The sequence below is a fragment of the Notamacropus eugenii genome, chromosome 1 (assembly GCF_028372415.1).
Source record: "Notamacropus eugenii isolate mMacEug1 chromosome 1, mMacEug1.pri_v2, whole genome shotgun sequence".
Classification (NCBI taxonomy): Eukaryota; Metazoa; Chordata; class Mammalia; order Diprotodontia; family Macropodidae; genus Notamacropus; species Notamacropus eugenii.
The window spans coordinates 447,349,746-447,371,802 of NC_092872.1; the positions used below are offsets into that span (position 1 = coordinate 447,349,746).

The 22,057-nt window shown below is 37.4% G+C and overlaps 1 protein-coding gene across 6 annotated transcripts in view; it reads right to left on the reverse strand.

The window, feature by feature from the left end:
• The window catches only part of SCAI (suppressor of cancer cell invasion), a 204,543-nt gene that overhangs the window by 126,292 nt on the left and 56,194 nt on the right, over positions 1 to 22,057 (reverse strand). The window contains exon 3 of one of the 6 annotated variants that reach the window (XM_072631900.1): positions 9,596 to 9,679. The exons of the other annotated variants lie outside the window; for them this stretch is intronic. The gene's annotated coding sequence lies outside the window, so the exon portion shown is untranslated. The remainder of the gene's footprint in view (positions 1 to 9,595; positions 9,680 to 22,057) is intronic. 6 annotated transcript variants of the gene reach the window in all.

The window sequence follows — 22,057 nt, forward strand, 5'->3', positions numbered from 1 at the left end:
ACCTGGGCTCACATTACAACTCTGATACTAACTGAGCTGAATGATAACGGATGAGTTACATAATCTCTCTGAGTTTTTTCTAATCTGTAAAATGAGGACAATATTTCCATCACTTACTTGAGTTTTGAGCATAAGCATATAACTGTGATTATATGCTGAGCTAGGCACTTAAACAGGATTTTGCTTGCAATATAAGATAAAATCTCTTTGTGTAATGTTTTGCTCTATTTTGATTTACCTATAAAATAGAGAAAGAAAATCAATTTTCCAGCAATTTAAAAGTTAAATTAAAAAAACACAATTTACCTTAACACTTGTCCCATAGCAAAAGTAAACTAAAGATTCCATTAATTAGTACTTTTCAAATCTAAGTCCACATTAGCTAGAAACTGTTTTAATTTAAGCTTATAACGTGAAAGGTGTAGTGTTTTTCAGAATTCCAGAGACAGGAAAGAAAATTCCTTGCTATTAAAGGGCTCCATCTGTTCCTCGTGCTAACTGTCCACCTGGGGGTCAAAATGCGCTAAGATGATGATGTCATTGAAACAAAGCAGAACTGCTGACTTAGGACTTCCAGGAGATCAGACAGTCCAATTTATCTTGTTTTTTTCTTATCAGACTGTGACCATGAATAGTGCTTCTCTTCAGTCACCACCTCAACAAATCTGATAAAAATTCCTGGCGATTGTAGCCAATTCAATTCAATTCCAATTAAAGACCATTTAAATGTCCCCTCCTCCTGGAACTCTCCTCTGATTATACCAGATGAAAGTCAAAATTACATAAAGAATATAAGGTCTGGAAGGCACCATCTTCCCTTCTCCTTCAAACAGAAATTCATCCTTACAACAAACATGCCTAGTCAAACTTAACAAATATTGCCCATATTTGAGAATGCATATCTGGTTCTATACCTCTAATACAGGGGTTCTTAAACTGTTTTATGTCAAGGACCTTTCTGGAAGCCTAGTGAAGCTTATAAACCTCTTCTCAAAATAATGTTTTTAAAAGCAACAAATATATAACATTAGAAAATAAATAAAAGATTTCTAGGGGGAGATTTCAGGGTGGGGAGGTAAATGGGGTTATATGACTTGTCAAAGGTCACATAGCTAGCAAGTGTCTGCAGCTGCACTGAACTCAGATCCTCCTAACTACAACAGAGTTGTAGAAGAAAGTCAGTGTTCTATCCATTGTGCCACCTAGCTGCCCCCAGAAAACAAAGATTATTGAAAATAAAGATATCTATAAATAAATATTTTTAATCCAAGTTCAGAGAGTTCCTGAAAACTATCCATAGATACCTTGGGGTATCTATGAACCCTACATGTAGACTCTCTACTCTAGTTCATCACTTCTCTCTCTACCAGGATGTAGAATATTATTTTGTTAAAAGAAAACACATTTGCAGAGTGGTTGGAAAGTATGTCAAAATATAACAAAGAATTTTAAAACTGTTTTGGCTCATAGTTAAGTTCCATCTTCTAAAACATTAAAATGTTAATCCGTTTTTAAAATACTCAAGCTGTAGATGATTTATAGTTCATGATATTCTTTATGAGTCTTCTTTGTAACTTATTTCAAAGTTAGTTTGTTGATAATGTTGATCAAGTTTATAATAAAAATTACTTTATAATTTTTTAAAAATGGAAATGACCAACTAGTCCAATCTTTCTTATGCTGCATAGGAGGGAAAAAGGCCTCCTGATTTTTTCTGATATGCTACACTATCAGTCCTCTGAAATCCATTTATATCTTACATTTCATTGCAAATACTTGATTTATCTTTCATGCAAGAAATTGCATTCTATTCTATAAATATTTATTACATACCCAAGGTGCCAAGCCTCAAACTCTGAAAGACCTGGATTCATGTCTTATTTTTTATACATACTGGCTATTTGACCCTGGAAAAGTCACTTAATCTCCTGGTGCCTCCAAAAAAGCTCTTTAAGGCTATAAAGTGAAGGATAGATTCAGATCTTCATGAGTAAACAGAGTTCCCTCATCAAAAATTTCTTGAAATTACAGGTCCTATTTAAAAATTTATAAAGAACTCTGCTAGGAGCTAGGGAGAGATAGATTAATATGACCCAATCCTTACCCTTAGAGAAAAAGCATTCTTATTTAACACTTGCTTAGCACTGTTTTCCTCAACATTGTTTTTTGTATCTTTGTACCGCAGGGGAAAAATGAATTCTCTGGAACCGTTAACATAAAAGGAAAGCTTAGTCGTTGTTTTGAACAGAGCATTTAAAATTAAAAGAATACAGAAAACATCAGAAACACAGGGAGAGTTGTAGAAGAAAAACCACATGGACAGTGAACTTGATGCCTGCCAAGTAAAGACAGTTCTAGCCACTGGGTAGGGACCTCCAATACCTCACTTAAGACATTCATATGTCAGTGACCTCTGATGCCTAAATGCTAGAAACACTTTACAATAAAAAGAAGAAACAATGCATGCAGTAGTGCACTGAGGCTGGAGTTGGGGGTGAGATGGGGGAATGGTAGAGGGGAGTATTATTAACCCTGCCTCTGAGATAAATACAGGGTGATTTTTGACTTAACTTGCTTCCAAATAAATAAGCACTTATTAGGTACAAAGCACTCTGCTAAACTCTAGGGAGGGAAGGAGAAAAGTAAGATAATCCCTGCTCTCAAGGGGCTCACATTATAATGACAAAAACAACACATTCAAGAAATTCTGACTGTAAAACAGATGGGAAGGCCCAGTAGTACTTAAGAGTGCAACAGCCAAGCAGATGGTAATGCATTTTTACTAAGTGTCATTTCCATTGATAAAACTATACCCATTTCTGACACAGAGCTTTGAGTGTGCCAAGGGCTTTGGTGAGATTTTTCTTTTCTGCAGAGTCAGTAGCTCTTGAGGAGGAAGGGGTTGCCAGGTTACAGCTTCACCAGGTCTGTTTCCTTGGATGGGTACTAGGCTACAAACATGACCGGGATCTGGGGATGCTATTATTCTCTGAACTTTTGGGTTGTCTCTACCGCATGTCAGGGCATGTAGTGGTCAAGGTGATGGTGGTGCTCTAATCTTCCTAGTACATGTCAATTGCTGTCTCTCCCTCGGTCCCCAAGGCAAGAGGCTGAAGCCAGAGTAGATGCTACTGAAATATTTCCTCCTATTTTATCAACTTATTGTGACAATGGAAAACAGGAATATGCCCTCCTACAAGACCATTCCAGTGCATTGGAAATACCTAGATGAAGACAGGGAGAAGGAAAGTAGAATTTTTTCAGATCTTTTCCAGGGAGAAATCTGTCTTTAAATTCTAATTCCATTCAGTGAGTGTACTCTAAGATATTATGCAAGTCTATTTTTCTCTGGAAAATATGAAGTTGGAAGACAGATATGAGGCAATAGGAAACTGATGCAGAAGTCAATTATAATAAACTTATGAAATATTATAAGATAGGATTCTTCTATTTTAAACCCGAATTCAGGGCAAGGAAGGTTAGAAATGCCTCCTGTTATAGGCTAAGTAATCCGAGTTTACATATATTTAAGAAGAAAATCAAGCTATACATAACATATTCACAGTTTTACACACAACCTTTTTTTCTGTTCTAAAATGCATATTGAAATACTCCTTTTATTTAGTGTTTGTTAAACTCAGAATTTAAAAATACACACATACAAATAGAGTGACCTAGGCAACCAACCAAAGTTTATGCAGATGTGAGAGAGGTCTGGGGCTGGTAACCTGAACTTACATGGCTACCAGATAGCTTATGATGAAACTTCATTCTGAACAGATATTACAGACCCCACTTCTGAAAACCAAAAGCTAAAGGTAAAGCTAGAAGTCCAATATGGTAGCCACAAACTACACAAAGAGAAATGGAAATAACACAGGAAAGGTGTGTTGGAGCCTGACTGTGGAGGGGTAATGAGTCTAAAGTTAATGAGTCTAAAGAGTACCATTAAAGATTTTTGAGCAGATAACAGATTTTGGTCTGTATTTCAAGAAAATTATTTTAGCAATCATGTAAAGGTCAGATCAGAGAAAGGAATGAATAAGAAAGTATTTAAGGGATTATCATGTCCCAATCATTGTGCTAAGTGTTAGAAAAACAAATAGACAAATTGCTGCTCTCAAGAACTTACCTTCTGATTAGGAGAGACAACATATAAAAAAAGGTATGTCTAGCTCATTGCAGATGTAAAGACCAAGGACTACTTAAGAGAAATATCAGGAAAGAAAGAAAAATGTCAAGGAATAATAGCAGAGCAGATGGTCCCCTACAAATAGGACAGCAAATCTAAGGGTTTCCATGGAATGGGGGCTCTGGGATACCCTGAGCAGAGCTAGTGACATTAGTGTCAGTAGTCTCCAGTGTGGCATCCTGTGCATGGTGGCAAGCTAAAAATGGGGCAGTTACAGTTGACTGGGGAAAGGAAAGATCCATAGCTCCTTTCATTGGCAGTAGGTAGTGCTAATCAGTCTTCCTGCTGCCATTTGTTAGGTGGAAAAGGGAAAAAATTCCAGGCTCAGGCAGGGGCAACCAATGGGAGTAGCTAGTAGAAGAAATGTTTCAAATAACAGGCCTGTAATGGATAGTGTGTCTGTCAACTATCTGGAGTGATTTGACCAGATGACTATCAGCCAGTCAGTCAACGTACATTTATTAAGCAACCACAATGTACTAGGCACTGGACTAAGCACTGGGTATGTGAAGAAAATGAAGAGATAGTCCCTACTCTCAAGAACCTCAGAGTCTAATGGGAGAGACAACATGAAAACAACTAAGTACTAACAAGATAAATTCAATATAAATTGGAGATAATCAACAGAAGTAAGGTATTAGCATTGAGAGAGATCAGGAAAGGTTTCTTCCAAGAGGCAAGATTATAACTGAGATGTGAGGGAAACTAGAGGTAAAGGCAAGACAGGAGAGCATTCTGGGCATGGGGGATAACCAATGAAAATAAATGTCTAGAGTTGAGAGATGGAGTTTCATGTGAGGAGAACAGCAAGGAAGTCAGGGTCACTAGATGACAGAGTATAGGGAGAAGAGTAAAGTGTAATAAAACTAGAAAGGTAAAAAGGGGTCAAGTTGTGAAAGATTTTAAAAACCAAACAGGATTTTCTTCTGATTCTGTGAGTAAAAGGGAGCCACTGGAGTTTGTTGAATGGAGGGAGAGGAGTGGAGAAGACCACATGGTCAGATCTGCATTTTAGAACGATCAATTTGACAGCTGAGTAGAAGAAGGACAGAAGAGGGGAGAAACTTGCATCAGGAAGAACAACCAGAAGGTTGGATCAAGTAAGAGATGATGAGGCTGGCATCTGTGTGGCAGCAATATCAGAGGAAAGAAGCAAGTATATACAAGACATGTTGTGAAAGTATAATTGACAGGATTTGGCAACAGACAAAATATGGACAGTAATAGAGGGTGAGGATTTAGGATGATAGTGCCCTAGAAAATAACAGAGAAGTCTGAAAGAGGGGAGAGTTTGGGAGAAAAGATAATGAGGTCATGGACATGTTGCATTCAAAATGTCTAAAAGACACCCAGTTCTATGTGTCCTAGAGAGAGTTAGTGATGAGAAACTAGAAAAAAAATAAGAAAACAAGCATTTATTAAGCACCTACTCTGTGCCAAACACTGTACAAATATGTCATTTGATACTTACAAAAAAATTGGGGAGATCAGACTGGCAGAGCTGAGAAAATGATAAATGCTGGAGGGGCTGCAGATACTTCAATGCACTGTTGGTGGAGCTGTCAAATGGTCCATTCTGGAAAGCTATTGGGAACTATGCCTAAAAAACTATTAAACTGTGCATTTCCTGTGACTCAGAGATACAATCAAGGTCTATACTCCAAAGAGATCAAAGAAATAGTAAGAGGACACATACATACAAAAAATATTTATAGCAGCTCTTTCTGTGGTGGCAAAGAACTGGATATTGAGTGGGTTCCTCAGAGATGTGGCTGAATAAAATTATGACACATGGATGTTATAGAATGCTACTGTGCTATAAGAAATGATGAAGTGGAAGGTTTTAAAAAAAACCTGGGAAGACTTATATGAACTGGTGCAAAGTAAAGTAAGCAGAACCAAGTGAACAATTTATAGAACAACGATCCTGTGAAGACAAAACCACTTTGAAAGATTTAGGAACTCTGAATCAACACAATGGAACCAACCACAGTTCCAGAGGGCTCAATAATGAAACACGCTATCTAGGTTCAAATAGAGAGATATGGACTCAAAAGTATGAAGTATCAGGAGGAGAAGGGGGAGAGAACATGGTTAATGTTAGAGCTTGTCTGTTTGACTATATATACCTGTAACAGATTTTGCTTTTCTTGCTTTCTCAATAAGTGGCTTGGGGTGGGAGGAGGTGGGAAGGAAGGAATTCCAAACAGAAAATAAAGTAAAACTGAACATAAGAAAAAAGTCTCAGGGTAGGTTTAGGGTTGCAAGGTAGGAGAGGTGGAATGAGAATAAACTGTGATCAAATAAGGGAATTTCAGAGTTTGTGAACAAAAATACTTGTCTGTGACAGGAAGATCAAGGGTATGACCATCTCTGTGTGTAGCTGAGGTGATGTGGAGGACTAGGTCATGATAAATTAGGCAGCTGAGGAACTAGCAGATTAGTGTTTAAGGGAGTATCAATATATAAGTTAAAGTCTGGTAGTTTAAGGGCAGGAGGTGTAGAGAAGAGAAAGACTGTGAAGCAGGTACAAACTGAAGAGGTGTGTCCTGGAGATCAGAACAGCTACCAGGATTTTGAATGGGTGGAAGACGTGATCTCCATCACTAAACAGAATACTTCTACCAATGAAAATATGGATTCTTAAAGTACTTAAATATTTAAGATTAGTACATACAACCTATTTAAGATCACTAAAAATGTAAATTACTATAGTAAGTTAATTTGAAAGTGACCAGTGGGGTATGGTAGAAATAACATTAGATTTTAAAATTTAAAAAAAGTGTGGATCCCAAATCCAACCACGTACTAGCTATAAGCAATTTACAATCTCTCCACGTCTCAGTTTCCTCACCTATAAAATAGAGATAATGATTCTTGTACTAATTCACAGGCCACGAATTAAAACTGAAATTGAAAACAATAAAACTGGATTATATAATAATTTGTTGAACTGAAATTACTTTAGTTGTTCATGCCTGGGAAAAGCCTATACAGTTAGTCCACTAAGCAAGGGTCAGGTACCACTACAGCTAGGTCCCAATTAGTGACAATAATTAATACCAGGACATGGTCAAAATATTTGTATTCCCACTGCATATTTCCACTGGGCTAGAACCAGTGATCATATCTGACATAATCATAACTTTGAAGAGAGGGCACTCAAATACATATAACCACTTCAGAGGCCCACAGGATCTTCCCCAAGGTAAGAGAGCCCTGGGTATATTCCTGTGGCGGAAGTTACTAAATTTAAGGGACAGTATTTAAGATAAAAAACTGCCTCTGAAGGTTTAGCCTTGTACATCAAAACCTGCTTAGCTCGAACAAGGATCACAACTCCACAGCATCAAGCACAGTTTTATACACATATCAGAAGCTCAATAAGTAGCTGAATGAATACAAGATAAGCATGGGGACAAAAGAAATTACTCTTTTCTACCACCTCAACAATGTTTTCTGCGTGCCACCCCCAGGGGTTTAATAGTTGCTGAAACTCACTGTTTTACATAGTAGTTCATAGTTTACAAAGTGCTTTCTTTTTTAAATGAAAAGATACATAGTGATAGACAAGTGACAGGCATAATCCATTGCCAGAAAGGAATTTGAAGTTTATAGAGATAATACTCAAACTCTGAACATACTTTAATCAATATTTTCACTATACCTGGCTGCCTTTCACAATTTTGTGAAATTGTTTCACAACTGAGTGTCTTGACTCCCATACTCTCGTATACTTAACTGAAAGATTTTACAAGCAATAATAATGAGGCAGAAACCCAAATATATACTACAAGGTAGCCAAAAACCAAAGCACAGATAGCCATAAAGACTAAACAAACTGAATCACATACCCAGAAACAAAAAGGAAACCTATACAGACTATCAAAAAATGAGGTTATCTTTTTTCTAAGCAGACGAATAGGTATGTTTAATCTCCTTGCCTCTCATACTAAAAAACCATCTAGGAAATATAGTATGGTGGGAAATGTACAAGATTTAGAGTTAAAGGGCCTAATTTCCAAGGTCTCTAAATCATAATCCCATAATTTATGAATTGAGTATCTTTTGGCCTTAATACGTTAATGGGATTCTATAACACCAGCAATCTTCAAAAGCTATTATTTTCAATGAAAGCTTCTCAAATGTCAAACCTCCATCAATGGGACATCGAGAAGATTGCAAATCTGAGGCAACTTTTTTGTTCTAACATCTTCAAGGACTGCAAAATACTTATCAACTTACAAAAGTACCCAGTTCTATATACAAAATTGTAAGCCTCTTCAAATATAACCACCTTTTAAGAAATCAACTTAGAACATCTTCCAGTAGTTATGATTTTAACAAATGTGAATCAGCATAGATTATCTAAGTTTGAATAAACAGTGATACTCCATTCCACTGTAATTTGTACATGTGTTCTGATTCTCAAAGATAAACTATTACTTTGACCCACCTTAAGAAATTATTTCTTTTTGTCAAGCCTATTAACAGTACAGTCATAAAGTAATCAATGTAACTTAACAAGGAGTTCAAGAAAAACTAAGAACCTAGAAAGTGGGCATGTTACAAAATTTATATTTCAAAAGGCTATCTTTTGACAGTAAAATCAAAATTTCTTTTCTTCTTCCACTCGTTCCAAATGCATATTTTTTTGTCAGTGACTTACTCAGAAACTTAATAAAAGTGAAAGTATCTAATTTACCAGTCTGAGTGGTATTTTAGGTTGAACTTCACAAAAACCTAATTTGACAAGGTATCCTCAATACTCTTATAATCAGAACTATAAATTAATTACACTAAGAATTTGCCTAAAACTTTCCACCATGACCTGAAGAGAATATAGAGTCACTAGATTGTTTCTGGAGATGAGGTGGGGGTGAGGGATGGGGCAGACAATCCAACAAATGAAACTGAAATTTTTAAAGGACCTGTCTGCCATGGGTAACACTAGTCCACTGAATAGGGAGAAGTGTAAATGCATCTACATTATATGTAATGCCCTTAAAGTAATTATTAGATTACAGGGGTTTTTACCTTGGGGTTAAATTTTTCTTAATATTTTGACAAATGAAATTTAATATAATTGGTTTGCCTTTAATCCTATGTATCTTATTCATTTAAAATATTATTATGGGGAACAGCTAAACAAATTGTGATAATATTACTGTGCTATAAGAAATAATATATGTGATGAATACAGAGAAGTATGGAAAGATTGATATGAACTGAGGCAGAATGAAGTAAGCAGAGCCAAGACAATTTACACAGTAACCACAGAATGTAAATGGAAAGAACTACACACACACAACAATCAAAAGTAAACATAGAGGGGGAGGAGCCAAGATGGCAGAGTAGAAAGATACACATATGCTAGCTCCCAACCCACAGCCCATAAAATACCTGTAAAGAAGAACTTCCAACAAATTCTAGAGCAGCAGAAGCCACAGAACAACAGAGCGGAGGAAATTTCTGTTCCAGAGAGACCTGAAAAACCGACAGAAAGGTCTGTTGCGCACTGGACGGGGAGCAGAGCCCAACCCTGCCTTGGCCACACGGCACCAAGAGGTGCAGCTCCGATTAGGCTTGAGGGACGGAATCTCCAGCGGCAGCGTAGGTCCCTCAACCCACGGGTGCCAAAGATCAGTGAGAGGGTCTTTTCAGCTGGCCGAGAGGGGAGTGGGGTGTCTTTATAATTCAGGTCTCCTCACGAGACAGCAGTGGAGGCAGCAGCAGACAGGGCCTCCCAAAGCAGGCTGGAGCCCGGGTCCATTACTGAAGGTCTCCACATAAACCCCCTGAGGGAACTGAGCCCTGTGTGGCGGCGGCCCTGCCCCCACCTGGGCAGCTGAACTTAATCTCACACTGAATAGCAGCACCGCCCCTCCCTGAGGCTTGGGAGCAGCATTTGACTCTCAGCCCCCAAGGACCGGCTGGGCAGATCTGGAGGCGAGGTGGGTGTGGAGAGGAAACTCACAAGTCAAGTAACTGGCTGGGAAAATGCCCAGAGAAGGGAAAAAAAATAAGGCCATAGAAGGTTACTTTCTTGGGGAACAAGCGTCTCCCCCCATCCTTTCCAATGAAGAAGAACAAGGCATACTGTCAGAGGAAGTCAAGGCCTCTGCCTCCAAAAGGGACTTAAACTTGGCTCAGGCAATAGAAGACCTTAAAAAACAAGTTAGCAGCTTACTAAAGGAAAACCAAAAAAATGCTGAGGAAAATAACAGCTTTAAAAAGAGGCTAACTCAATTGGAAAAAAAAGGTCCAAAAAGCCAATGAGGAGAAAGAGGTTTTAAAAAAGCAGAATTAGCCAAATGCAAAAAGGTTCAACAGCTCACTGAAGAAAATAATTCATTGAAAGAGAAAACTGAGTTCAGGGAAACGAATGACTATGAGATAAACCAAGAAGTTAGTAAACAAAACCAAAAATTTAAAAAAAATAGAAGATAAGGTGAAAAGAGCTCATGAGAAAAACAACTGACCTGGAAAACAGATCCAGGAGAAATAATTTAAAAATTACTGGACTACCTGAAAGCCATGATCAAAAAAAGAGCCTAGACATTATCTTCCAAGAAATTATCAAGGAAAACTGCCCTGATGTTATAGAATCAGAGGGCAAAATGGATATTGAAAGAATTCATTGTTCACCTCCAGAAAGAAACCCAAACAGAGAAACTCCTAGGAATATTGTGCCCAAATTTCAGAGTTCCCAGATCAAGGAGAAACTACTGCAAGCAGCTAGAAAGAGAAAATTGAAGTACTGTGGAAATAAAATCAGGATAACACAGGATCTGGCAGCTTCAGCATTAAGCGATCGAAGGGCTTGAAGTGGGATATTTCAGAAGTTAAAGGAACTGGAATTGAAACCAAGAATCACCTACCCACCAAATCTGAATATAATACTTCAAGGGAAAAAATGGTCATTCAGTGACATAGACAACTTTCAAGATTTCATGTTGAAGAAAAGGCCAGATCTGTATTTAAAAATTTGACTTCCCAAGACAAGAATCAAGAGAAGTATGAAAAGGTAAACAGAAAAGAAAAATCATAAAAGACTCTCTAAAGCTGAACTGTTTACATTACCACATGGAAAGAAAATATTTTTAGCTCTTACATCTTTTCTCAGTATCTGGGTAGTAGGAGAGATTGTACATATATACACACACACACACACACATACACATAGATAGATACAGAGTACAGGGTGTGTTACATCAGAAGACAGGATATCCACATACATACACACAAAAATAAAATAAAAAAATAAAATAAAATAAAAATTAAGGGGTGAAGGAGGAAAATTCCGGGAAGAGAAAAGGAGTAATGGAATAGGGCAGGCTATAACTCATAAAAGAGTTAAGAAAAATCGTATTCAACAGAGGAGATAAGGGAGAAAGGGAGGGGGAGGAAAATAAAGCTATTCTCCCCATGTGTGGCTGAAGGAGGGAATAACATGCTCATTAAATTTGATATGAAAATTTATATACACCACAGGAAAGTAGGAGAGGAGGCGACAAGTGGAGCGAGGGGAATGTTAGAAGAGAGGGCAAATGGGAGAAGGGAGTCACTAGAAATAAACACTTTTGAGAAGGGACAAGGTCAATTGTAGGGGGGAAATAAAGGGGGACAGGGTAGGTCAGAGGGCAACATAATTAATATTACATGACATGATTACTATGGAAGTCTTCTGCAAAACAAAACATATTTAGTCTGTATTGAATTGCTTCCTTTATCAGTGAGGCTGGGGGGGGAGAGATGTTGGAATTCAAAGTATTAGAAACGAAAGTTGAGAATTTTTATTGCATATAATCGGGAAATAAGAACTACAAGGATAGGGGTACGGAAAAGAAAGAAGATGGGCACAGGAGAGAGGTGGGGTGTGATGGAGGGGAGGGTACGTTGACGGAAGGACTAATCAGAATGCAAGGTTTTAGGAAGCAGGGGGTGGGGGGAAGGGAGGGATAGGGAGAAAAATTGGACATGTTACAAAGTGAGGTAAAAGCAATTAGTCTTAAAACAATAGACTGATTAAACTGAGAATAAATCAATGCCATCTTTAGTTTGGAGGAAAGAATGTCAGTTTAAATTTCCCAGAGGAAGGTAACCTCTGATAAAATTTGACATTGATGGAAAAGTCAAGGTTTTAATGGTAAATTAGATTTTATGATTGCCATTTAATCAGGAACTAGAACATGTATAGAAAGACATGTAAGCCACATAAGACTTGCCTCAAAAGATGTTCCTTAGCCGAAGTGAAACTATAATCATATTTGAAACCTGGTTATTGGAACTTACCATTTTTAGATGCTATGGGACTACTAAGTGACTGTTCTTCTGAGTCTAACTCCAGGTATGGGAAGCAAGAAAGGTGATCTGAGCCTCCAATACATGATGCCAGTAAGCTGATGAGATGCTGGTATGAACTGCAGAGGTGATCTCAAGGGAAGGGTGGGAGAACGGCTGTTCAGCATGGTGTGAGGTGGGAGTCTCCTGACTCAATTTCCCCACTGACACCTGGCAGACTTTAAGCCTGACTGAATGCAAGTGGATAGTCTAATCCTGCCTGGGGTTGACATGAAGTTGGGGAGATATTGTATCCCTACAATGTCCTTACTATTGGTGGCAATTTCCTATAGTCAAAAGGTTTGTAAGCTTAATACCAGATCTATTCAATTATAGATTATGGGAAAGGGAACATCCGAGGGTATCTAAAATTAAGCTATTAGGCATAGGACTTTAGACCAACAACATTAAGTTAGGATCCTTTAATTCTTAGTAATACTGTGGAGACAAGTAGGTCAAGAGCTTGTGAAATTAGCAACATAAATATTATCTGTGTCTCAGTTGATTAATGTTCAAAAAAAAAATTCTTTTGTGGTCCATATTGTAAATGCTTTAAAAAGATGTATCACCTAACCAAAAGTCTGAATTGCTTTACCTGTTATAAACTGTGTTAAAAAAAAAAAAGTTAAACATTTAAGAAAAAGAAAAAAGTAAACATAACAAAATTATAAGGATTGAGAAGACTTGAATAAAGAAACATAAGACACTCTCAACCTACCCTTCATGGAGGTAGAAGTCCACATAAATAGCACACTGAACATGTTTTTGTATTTTTTTTTCAATGCATAGATCAGTTGTGCTGAGGTTTTTCCTCTCTCCAAAATTACTATTTGTCATATGGGATGGTGCTCTGAGAGGGGAAGGAAGAAGGACCCTTGGGATAATCATGGTTGCATAAGAAACAGAAGATATCAATAAAAATCTATAAAAAGTAAAATAAAAAAATTCTTCTATGAAGAGATCCATAGGCTTCATCAGACTTTCCAAAAACATTAAGATCTCCTTCATTAGAAGAAAATTACTATTATAACATAGAAAGGAGAAAAAGAAAAGGGAAAAAGAATTCTAATAAAGGCAGATAATGTGTTTCAAACTACCTAGACCAAATAAAAGAGGTAGATTACTTAATTCTATGAAAGTATTTTTTTTCAACAGCAGTTAATCATCTCTGATAAGAATAACAGCTGCAATTTAAAGCATTTTAAAGTTTACAATACTTTCTTCACAACAAACCTTTAAGACAGCTAATGCAATTATCTATCTAACACTGTACGAAGAGAAATGAAGGCTCAGAGAATGTAAATAACTTTCCAAAAGTTATTAAGACTTCAAAATCAGATCTTCTGTCTCCCACATTTCCCCCTATCCAATTGCTGCTTCTGAGAGGACAGTAGGGAAAAAAGAGGGGGGCAGGGTAACAATGAACATAATCATAATATCTCAAGAGCTGCAAGGAATAGCAAAATTCATCTATTCCAATGGTTCTCAAAGTGAAGTCTAAGGACCTCAGGTGGTCCATGAAGTCAAAATCATTTTCATAATAATAGTAAGTTTTCATTTCTAATATAGCAATTTTGTAGTTATTCAGTCATGTTGTGACTCCATTTGGGGTTTTCTTGGCAAATATATTGGAATAACCTGCCATTTCCAATAATACAACACTGTAAATTGAAAAAACAACAACCACACAACAATCAAAACTGAATTTTAACAAAATTACAAACAAGCAAGGTTCAAAGAAGAGAAAAGAGAAGATAGTTCCCTTTACTCTTCTGCAGGAAGGAGAGTTCTAGGGGTGTAGAACATTACATATATTGTCAGAATTTTTTGATGCAAACAATAGTTTTGCCTGTTGTTTTTTATCTTCTTCCTTTTTAAAAAAACTATTTGTTATAAGAGACTGCTTCAGCAATGAAGAGATAGAATACAGCAAGAAATTTAAGTGGTGTAAAAACAAAAGGTATTAATAAAAATTTATTTTTGAACAAAAGAAGTTCCTCCTTCTTAGCTTAAATTTGTCGCTTACACACTAAAACTTCCATCCATTTCTGCCTTCTAAGGCCAAGTAAAACAAATCTAATCGCCTTTCCACATCTGATGTTTGCAGACAACTACTGTGGCCTTGATAAGTCTTCTTTCCTTCCGGCTAAACAATCCTGAAATGGCCTCCACCAAACAATCCTAAAATGGTCTCCAATTTCCTCACTAATTTGGTCCTGCTCCAAAATACAACAGAGTTAAGGATAACTATAAAGGCCATGTCAGGAACAAGATGGTCAAACACGGAATAGTCATGTTATTTGGGTGAATGATACAATAACAGAAACATAAAAGAAAGAACTGCTTAAGTCTTACTTTGTTTCTATTTTCTCTACAAAAAAAATGGTCTTTACACTGGCAAGGATGAAATAAAAAATGGATAAAAGAGAACTGAAATTCAAGCTAACTGGCAGCCCTACTTTCTTTTTTCCTAGTAATTTTTTTTAAACTTAAATATAAAATGAGAAGAGAAAAAAAAACACATTACCATGTACACAGAAGACCATAAGAGAAAATTCAATATAAAACAATAAATTTCTATTTTAAGAAAACCTATATAATACTACACATTGTTTTCAAAGCTGCCCAGCTTTTCTTCACTTCCTTTTTGGTTTTCTTTTGTTCTCTGCTGTGCACTTCTTACTTATTTTTTCCCCTCTCTCCTTCCCCCCACTCTAAAGAAGGCTACAACTAAGCATGGAGAAATAAAAATATATATACACATAGATACACATAAATATACACACATATACTCATACACATATATGTAAGACTGTTTTTTGCTTTATTTCCTATCATCTTTTCCTCTAACGGTAGAAAGCATCTTCCTTCATAAGTCCAAATCTTTCCACGTTTTTCTAAACCAAAAAGCTCATCGTTTTTCCAATACCAAAGCAATATTCCAATCCAATCACATCCTGAGAGACTGTATATGAAAGGTTGTACCAAATTTTCTTCATTTTTTTCTATTCTTGGCTACATACGTTTTATGTATGTAGGAAAACTTTCATTTAAAATAAATCGAGTAGAAAGACACACTTACTCAGGGTCCTCCCCATAGCCCATAAAATATCTGTAGAGAGGGACTCTCAGCAAACTTTAGAGCAGCAGAAGTGGAGAACAACAGAGTGGAGGAGATTTCCAGCCCACAGTGACCTGAAAGGACCACGGAAACATCGGTTGTGCTGGACACGGAGACGAGAGCACAGCCTAGCCCAGCCTTGGCCAAGCAGCGGTGTGGTGCACCGAGACTCTGGGAGGAGGACACCTCAGGGGCAGAATCTCCAGTCGCAGTAGCGGGGCCTCGGATCCCTCGGCCCACAGGCCCCAAAGGTCAGTGACAGGGTTTAATCAGCAGGCCAGGAAGGGAGAAGGGCTTTCCCATAGCTCCAGCAGCAGTCAGCGGCCACAGAGGGTGCACAGCAGCCCCTACGGGAAGCTCCAGTGTTGGAGAGTAAAAACCCCTGGGGGCATTGAAGAGCTTAGTCTTACCTCAGTCCTGGGTGGAGGCCCTGGGAGAGCTGGTGTTTGTCTCACACTGAATGGTGGCCCTGCCCATACAGCTCATCTGAAAATCAGCCCCCAGTGCTGACTTGGGAACCGGAGGCCAAGAGGCTGTGGAGAGGTATCTGCTAAGATTCTGGGCACAAAAATCCCTCTCTGCATCCAGACCAGTACACACTTGATTGTACCACCCTGGAGGAACAGAGATCTCACAGATTCCCAGAGTATACCCTACTCTTGACAAAGGACCCAAAAGTCAAGTAACTGGTTGGGAAAATGCTCAAAAAAGGGAAAAAAAGTAAGACCATAGAAGGTTACTTTCTTGGGGAACAGATATTTCCTCCCATCCTTTCAGATGAGGAACAATGCTTACCATCAGGGAAAGACATAAAAGTCAAGGGTTCTGTATCCCAAACATCCAAAATAAATATGCAGTGGTCTCAGGCCATGGAAGAGCTCAAAAAGGATTTTGAAAATCAAGTTAGAGAGGTGGAGGAAAAACTGGGAAGAGAAATGAGAGAGATGCAAGAAAAGCATGAAAAGCAGGTCAACACCTTGATAAAGGAGACCCCAAAAAATGCTGAAGAAAATAACACATTGAAAAATAGGCTGACTCAATTGGCAAAAGAGATTCAAAAAGCCAATGAGGAGAAGAACGCTTTAAAAAGCAGAATTAGCCAAATGGAAAAGGAGGTTCAAAAGCTCAGTGAAGAAAATAGTTCTTTAAAAATTGGAATGGAACAGATGGAGGCTAAAGACTTTATGAGAAACCAAGAAATCACAAAACAAAACCAAAAGAATGAAAAAATGGAAGATAATGTGAAATATCTCATTGGAAAAACAACTGACCTGGAAAATAGATCCAGGAGAGACAACTTAAAAATTATGGGACTACCTGAAAGCCATGATCAAAAAAAGAGCCTAGACATCATCTTTCATGAAATTATCAAGGAAAACTGCCCTGAGAGTCTAGAACCAGAGGACAAAATAAGTATTCAAGGAATCCACTGATTACCTCCTGAAAGAGATCCAAAAAGACAAACTCCTAGGAACATTGTGGCCAAATTCCAGAGTTCCCTGGTCAAGGAGAAAATATTGCAAGCAGCCAGAAAGAAACAATTCAAGTATTGTGGAAATACAATCAGGATAACACAAGCTCTAGCAGCTTCTACATTAAGGGATGGAAGGGAGTGGAATATGATATTCCAGAAGTCAAAGGAACTAGGACTAAAACCAAGAATCACCTACCCAGCAAAAATGAGTATAATACTTCAGGGGAAAAAATGGTCTTTCAATGAAATTGAAGACTTTCAAGCATTCTTGATGAAAAGACCAGAGCTGAAAAGAAAATTTGACCTTCAAACACACAAATGAAGAGAAGCATGAAAAGGTAAACAGCAAAGAGAAGTCATAAGGGACTTACTAAAGCTGAACTGTTCACATTGCTACATGGAAAGACAATATTTGTAACTCTTGAAACTTTTCAGTATCTGGGTAGTTGGTGGGATTACACACACACACACACACACACACACACACACACACACACAGCACAGAGTGAGTTCAATAGGATGGGATCATATCTTTAAAAAATGAAATTAAGGGGTGAGAGAAATATATTGGAAGGACAAAGGGAGAAACGGAATGGGGCAAATTATCCCTCATAAAAGAGGCAAGCAAAAGACTTTTCAGTGGAGGGAAAAAGAGGGGAGGTGAGAGAAAAACATGAAGCTTACTCTCATCACATTCGACTAAAGGAAAAAATAAAATGCATAATCATTTTGGTATGAAAACCTATCTTACAATACAGGAAAGTTAGGGAGAAGGGGACAGGAGGGGTGTAGGGGATGATGGAGGGGAGGGCAGTGGGAGGAGGGAGAAATTTGAGGTCAACACTCTTGGGGAGGGACAGGATCCAAAGAGAGAACAGAAGCAATGGGGGGCAGGATAGGATGGAGGGAAATATAGTTAGTCTTACACAACATGACTATTATGGAAGTCAACTGCAAAACTACACAGATATGGCCTATATTGAATTGCTTGCCTTCCAAAGGGAAGGGGTGGGGAGGGAGGGATGAAGAGAAGTTGGAAGTCAAAGTTTTAGGAACAACTGTCAAGTATTGTTCTTACTACTAGGAAATAAGAAATACAGGTAATGGGGTATAGAAAGTTATCTGGCCCTACAGGACAAAAGAGAAGATAGGGACAAGGGAAGAGAGGGATGTTAGAAGAGAGGGCAGATCAGTAATAGGGGCAATTAGAATGCTCAGCATTTTGGGGAGGGGGAGGGGACAAATGGGGAGAAAATTTGGAACCCAAAATTTTGTGAAAATGAATGTTGAAAGTTAAATAAATAAATTTTAAAAAATAAATGGAAATTATCCCTTTTATGCTTCAACAATGCTGTTACCTTATAATATAGTTAAGGTCTGATACTGTTGAATCTATTTCCCTTACATTTTTTTCCCCTCATTTCTTTGAAGTTCCTGACATTTTGCTCTTCCAAATGAACTTTGTTATTATTTTTTTTCTAACACAGTAAAATAATTTTTAGCAATTTAATTGAGATGACATTGAAGAAACAGATTAGGTTTAGGTAAAATTGTCATTTTTAAATTTATATTAGTTTTACCTACTCATAAACAATAAATATAATTTCAATTATTTTGATCTGAGTTTATTTGTATAAAAAGTGTTTTATATTTATGTTCATATAGTTCCTGTGTCTGTTTTGGCAGGTATATGCTCAGGTATTTTATACTGTCTAGGTGTTTTAAATGGTCCAAAACAATATTGAATAATAATTGCTGACACATGGTGTAGCTTCTCTATTTTAAAGTTTTGATTAAATCTATTTTAACTTTAACTTTGAGATCATCGTTACTATCCCTGCTTATTTTACATAATAAATTCTGCTCTTGGCCTTTATTTTATCTTTGTATTATTTTATCTTTATAATTTTATTATTATGTATTCATCTTTATATTTTACCTCTCATTTTATGTTTCCTGAAAGCAATATATTGTTGAATTCGAATTATTAATCTGTAATCTGTTTCCATTTTATATGTAAAGTCCCATTCACATTTTAAGCTACAGTTTACTCGTTGTGTATTTTCCTCCTTACTATTTTTCCTCACTATCCTTTTCATCCTATTCACCCTATGCCTCTTCACTCCTCTGCTTTACTTCTACCTGCTACTTTGCCCTCCTATTCCTTAACCATTCTAAGAATCCCTCCTTTATTCTCTCCCCCCCCTGCCCACTCCCCATCCTGTACCATTGCCCTCTTCTTTCTGAATCTGGAAGACTTTCAAAACCTTCAAGACATATATGTTGTTTCCTTTTTAGCCCATTCCTGATAAGAGTAAGGTTCCATCATTACCCACCCTTCCACTACTAGTTTCTTCTGTATCTGTTTTTCCTTTTATGCTTCATTTGTGTATCTCTCCCTACAGTTTTATTTTTTTAGAATCAACCCATCATACTCATCTCAGTCCAAGTCTTTCTTTCAAACTGACCAAATAATGACAATCATAAGAACAACAATGCTAACATTTTCATATATACAAACTAAACAATTTGACCTCATTGAGTAACTTATAAATGTTTTTTAATGTTTACCTTATATTTCTCCTGGATATTATATGTCCAATTCTCCCTTAAGTTCTGGGGGTTTTGTCACAAAAACGTGAAAATCTTTCAGTTGTTACATATGAATTTTTTTTTCATTCAGGATTATACTTAACTTTGCTGGGTAAATTACCCTAGGGCATAACCATAGCCCTTTTGCTCTACGGAGTATACTATTCCAAGACCTACTGTCTTTCATCATAGTAGCTGTGAGGTCTTATGTAATCCTTATTGTAGCTCCATGATGCATAAACTGTTTTTTTTCTTGTTCCTTCTAATATTTTGTCCTTAACCTGGGAGCTTTGAAACTTAGCTATGATACTCCTATAAGTTTTCCTTCTGGAATCTCTTTCAGGTAGAGTGGTGGATTTTTTTTTATTTCTCCTTTACCTTCTTGTTCTAGAACTTCAGGGCAATTTTCCTACATGATTTCTTGTACTATTATATCAAGATTCTTTTTTTAATCATAATTTTCATGTAGTCCAACTATTCTTTTATTATTTTTCCCCAATCTATTCTTCAAATAAGTTGTTTTTCTGATGAGATGTTTCACTTTCTCTTCCATTTTTTCATTCTTCTGATTTTGTTGTATGATTTCTTGATGTCTTAGAACACCATTAGCTTTACCTTGTCCAATTCTAGTTTTCACGGAATTATTTTCTTCTTTAAGTTTTTGATTTCTATTTCTAGATGGGACTTTCTTTTCATAATTTTCTTGACTCTCTTGGATTGCTCTTTTTTTACTACTTTTTCCTCAATCCCGCTTAACTGACATTTAGAGTCCTTTTTAAGTTCTTCCAAGAACTCTTTTTGTGCTTGGGACCACTTAATGTTTCTCACTGAAAAATGAGTGACTTTTTTAGCTCCATTATCTTCCTGTGAATATCTTCTCTATCCCCATAGTAACAATCTATGGTTGGGCTCTTTCTTTTTTACTTACTCATTTCTACTTATTTATTTTTATTTCATTTTGTTTTTAGCAGCTACTAATATAACCAAGTTGTTGTAGTCCCAAAGCATGGGAAATGATCCCCCAAGCCTCAGGCCCTTCTTGTATCCATTTTCTGAAGACTGTCTCAGGGCCCAACCTTGGGCTCCCCTCTCCACTCATAAGCCTAACCACACTGTCCAGCAAATGATTTGCTCCCTATGGTCCCTCCAGTGGCTGCAAACTATTGCTGTCCTCTCTTTCCTAGAACTGCAACCAGAGGCTCTGCTTTCCTGCAGGGTCCCAGCCCATTGCTACTGCACTCACAAAGTAGGTATGCTCTAGCTCCTTTACCCTGCCGCTACAGTCTGAGATTCATTTGGTCAGCATGGTTGTGCTCAAGAGTGGAAAGTCCTTCAATCTTCTCCTACTTAGCCGTGGCACTATACCCCCCACGCACACACTGTCTTCCCGATAAAAGTTTCTAAAGCAGAAGTTGCCTCTCAACCCAGCTGCCCTCAGAGCTTGTTTTTTGATTCTGCAGAGTCAACCTGGAGGTTTGGTCTTTGCTGAGGTTTTCTCAAATTGTCTTTGGAGGACAAATGCTTTAACCCATATTTATTTACGTAGCTCTGGAATATTCTTTTTCTGTGGAAAAAATATGGAGAGAGAAGGTTTTCTGACCTACTCCACCATCTTTCCAGAATCCTCTCCAGCACTAATTTCTTTCTTTATAATTAATTTATCTATTTTTAGTTTTCAACATTCACTTCCAATAAGCTTTGAGTTTTAAATTTTCTCCTCCCCTCCCCAAGACAGCATGCAATCTGATATAGGCTCTACTTATACATTCATATTAAGCATATTTTCACATTATTTCAGTCAGCTTTTGTATGAGCAATGGTCCCCCTACCTTGTAAATTTCAGCTGGGACAGAATCAACACCAGGTGCCTTGCCACATGAAAGGAGCCTAATGGTCCTCAAAACCTTTTCTTCAGTTGGAAGTTCAGGTGAAGGGGACTGACTTCAACCTGAGGTAAATGGTCAATGGCCTCAGCATTGACTGATGATGCTTTGTTGAGAGCACTATGGAAGTGTTCAGCCCATTTCTCTAGGATCATGTCCTTATCATTAATTAATGTGGTTCCATCAGCACTGGGTAGTTGTGATGCACCATAGGTTTCTGGTCCATAAATAGCTTTCAGGGAATCATAAAAGCATTTTGGATTGTTACTATCAGCATAGAACTGAATTTCATCTGCCTTCTCATTGAGCCATGAATCCTGCATCTCTCTAAGCTTTGCTTGTACTTTGCTTTTGATGGAATTAAATTCTGCCTTCTTAGAGATGGATGAACTATCCTGCGGGTATATCCTGTGGAATTCTCGTTTTTCATTTAGCAGCTCCTGAATTTCCCC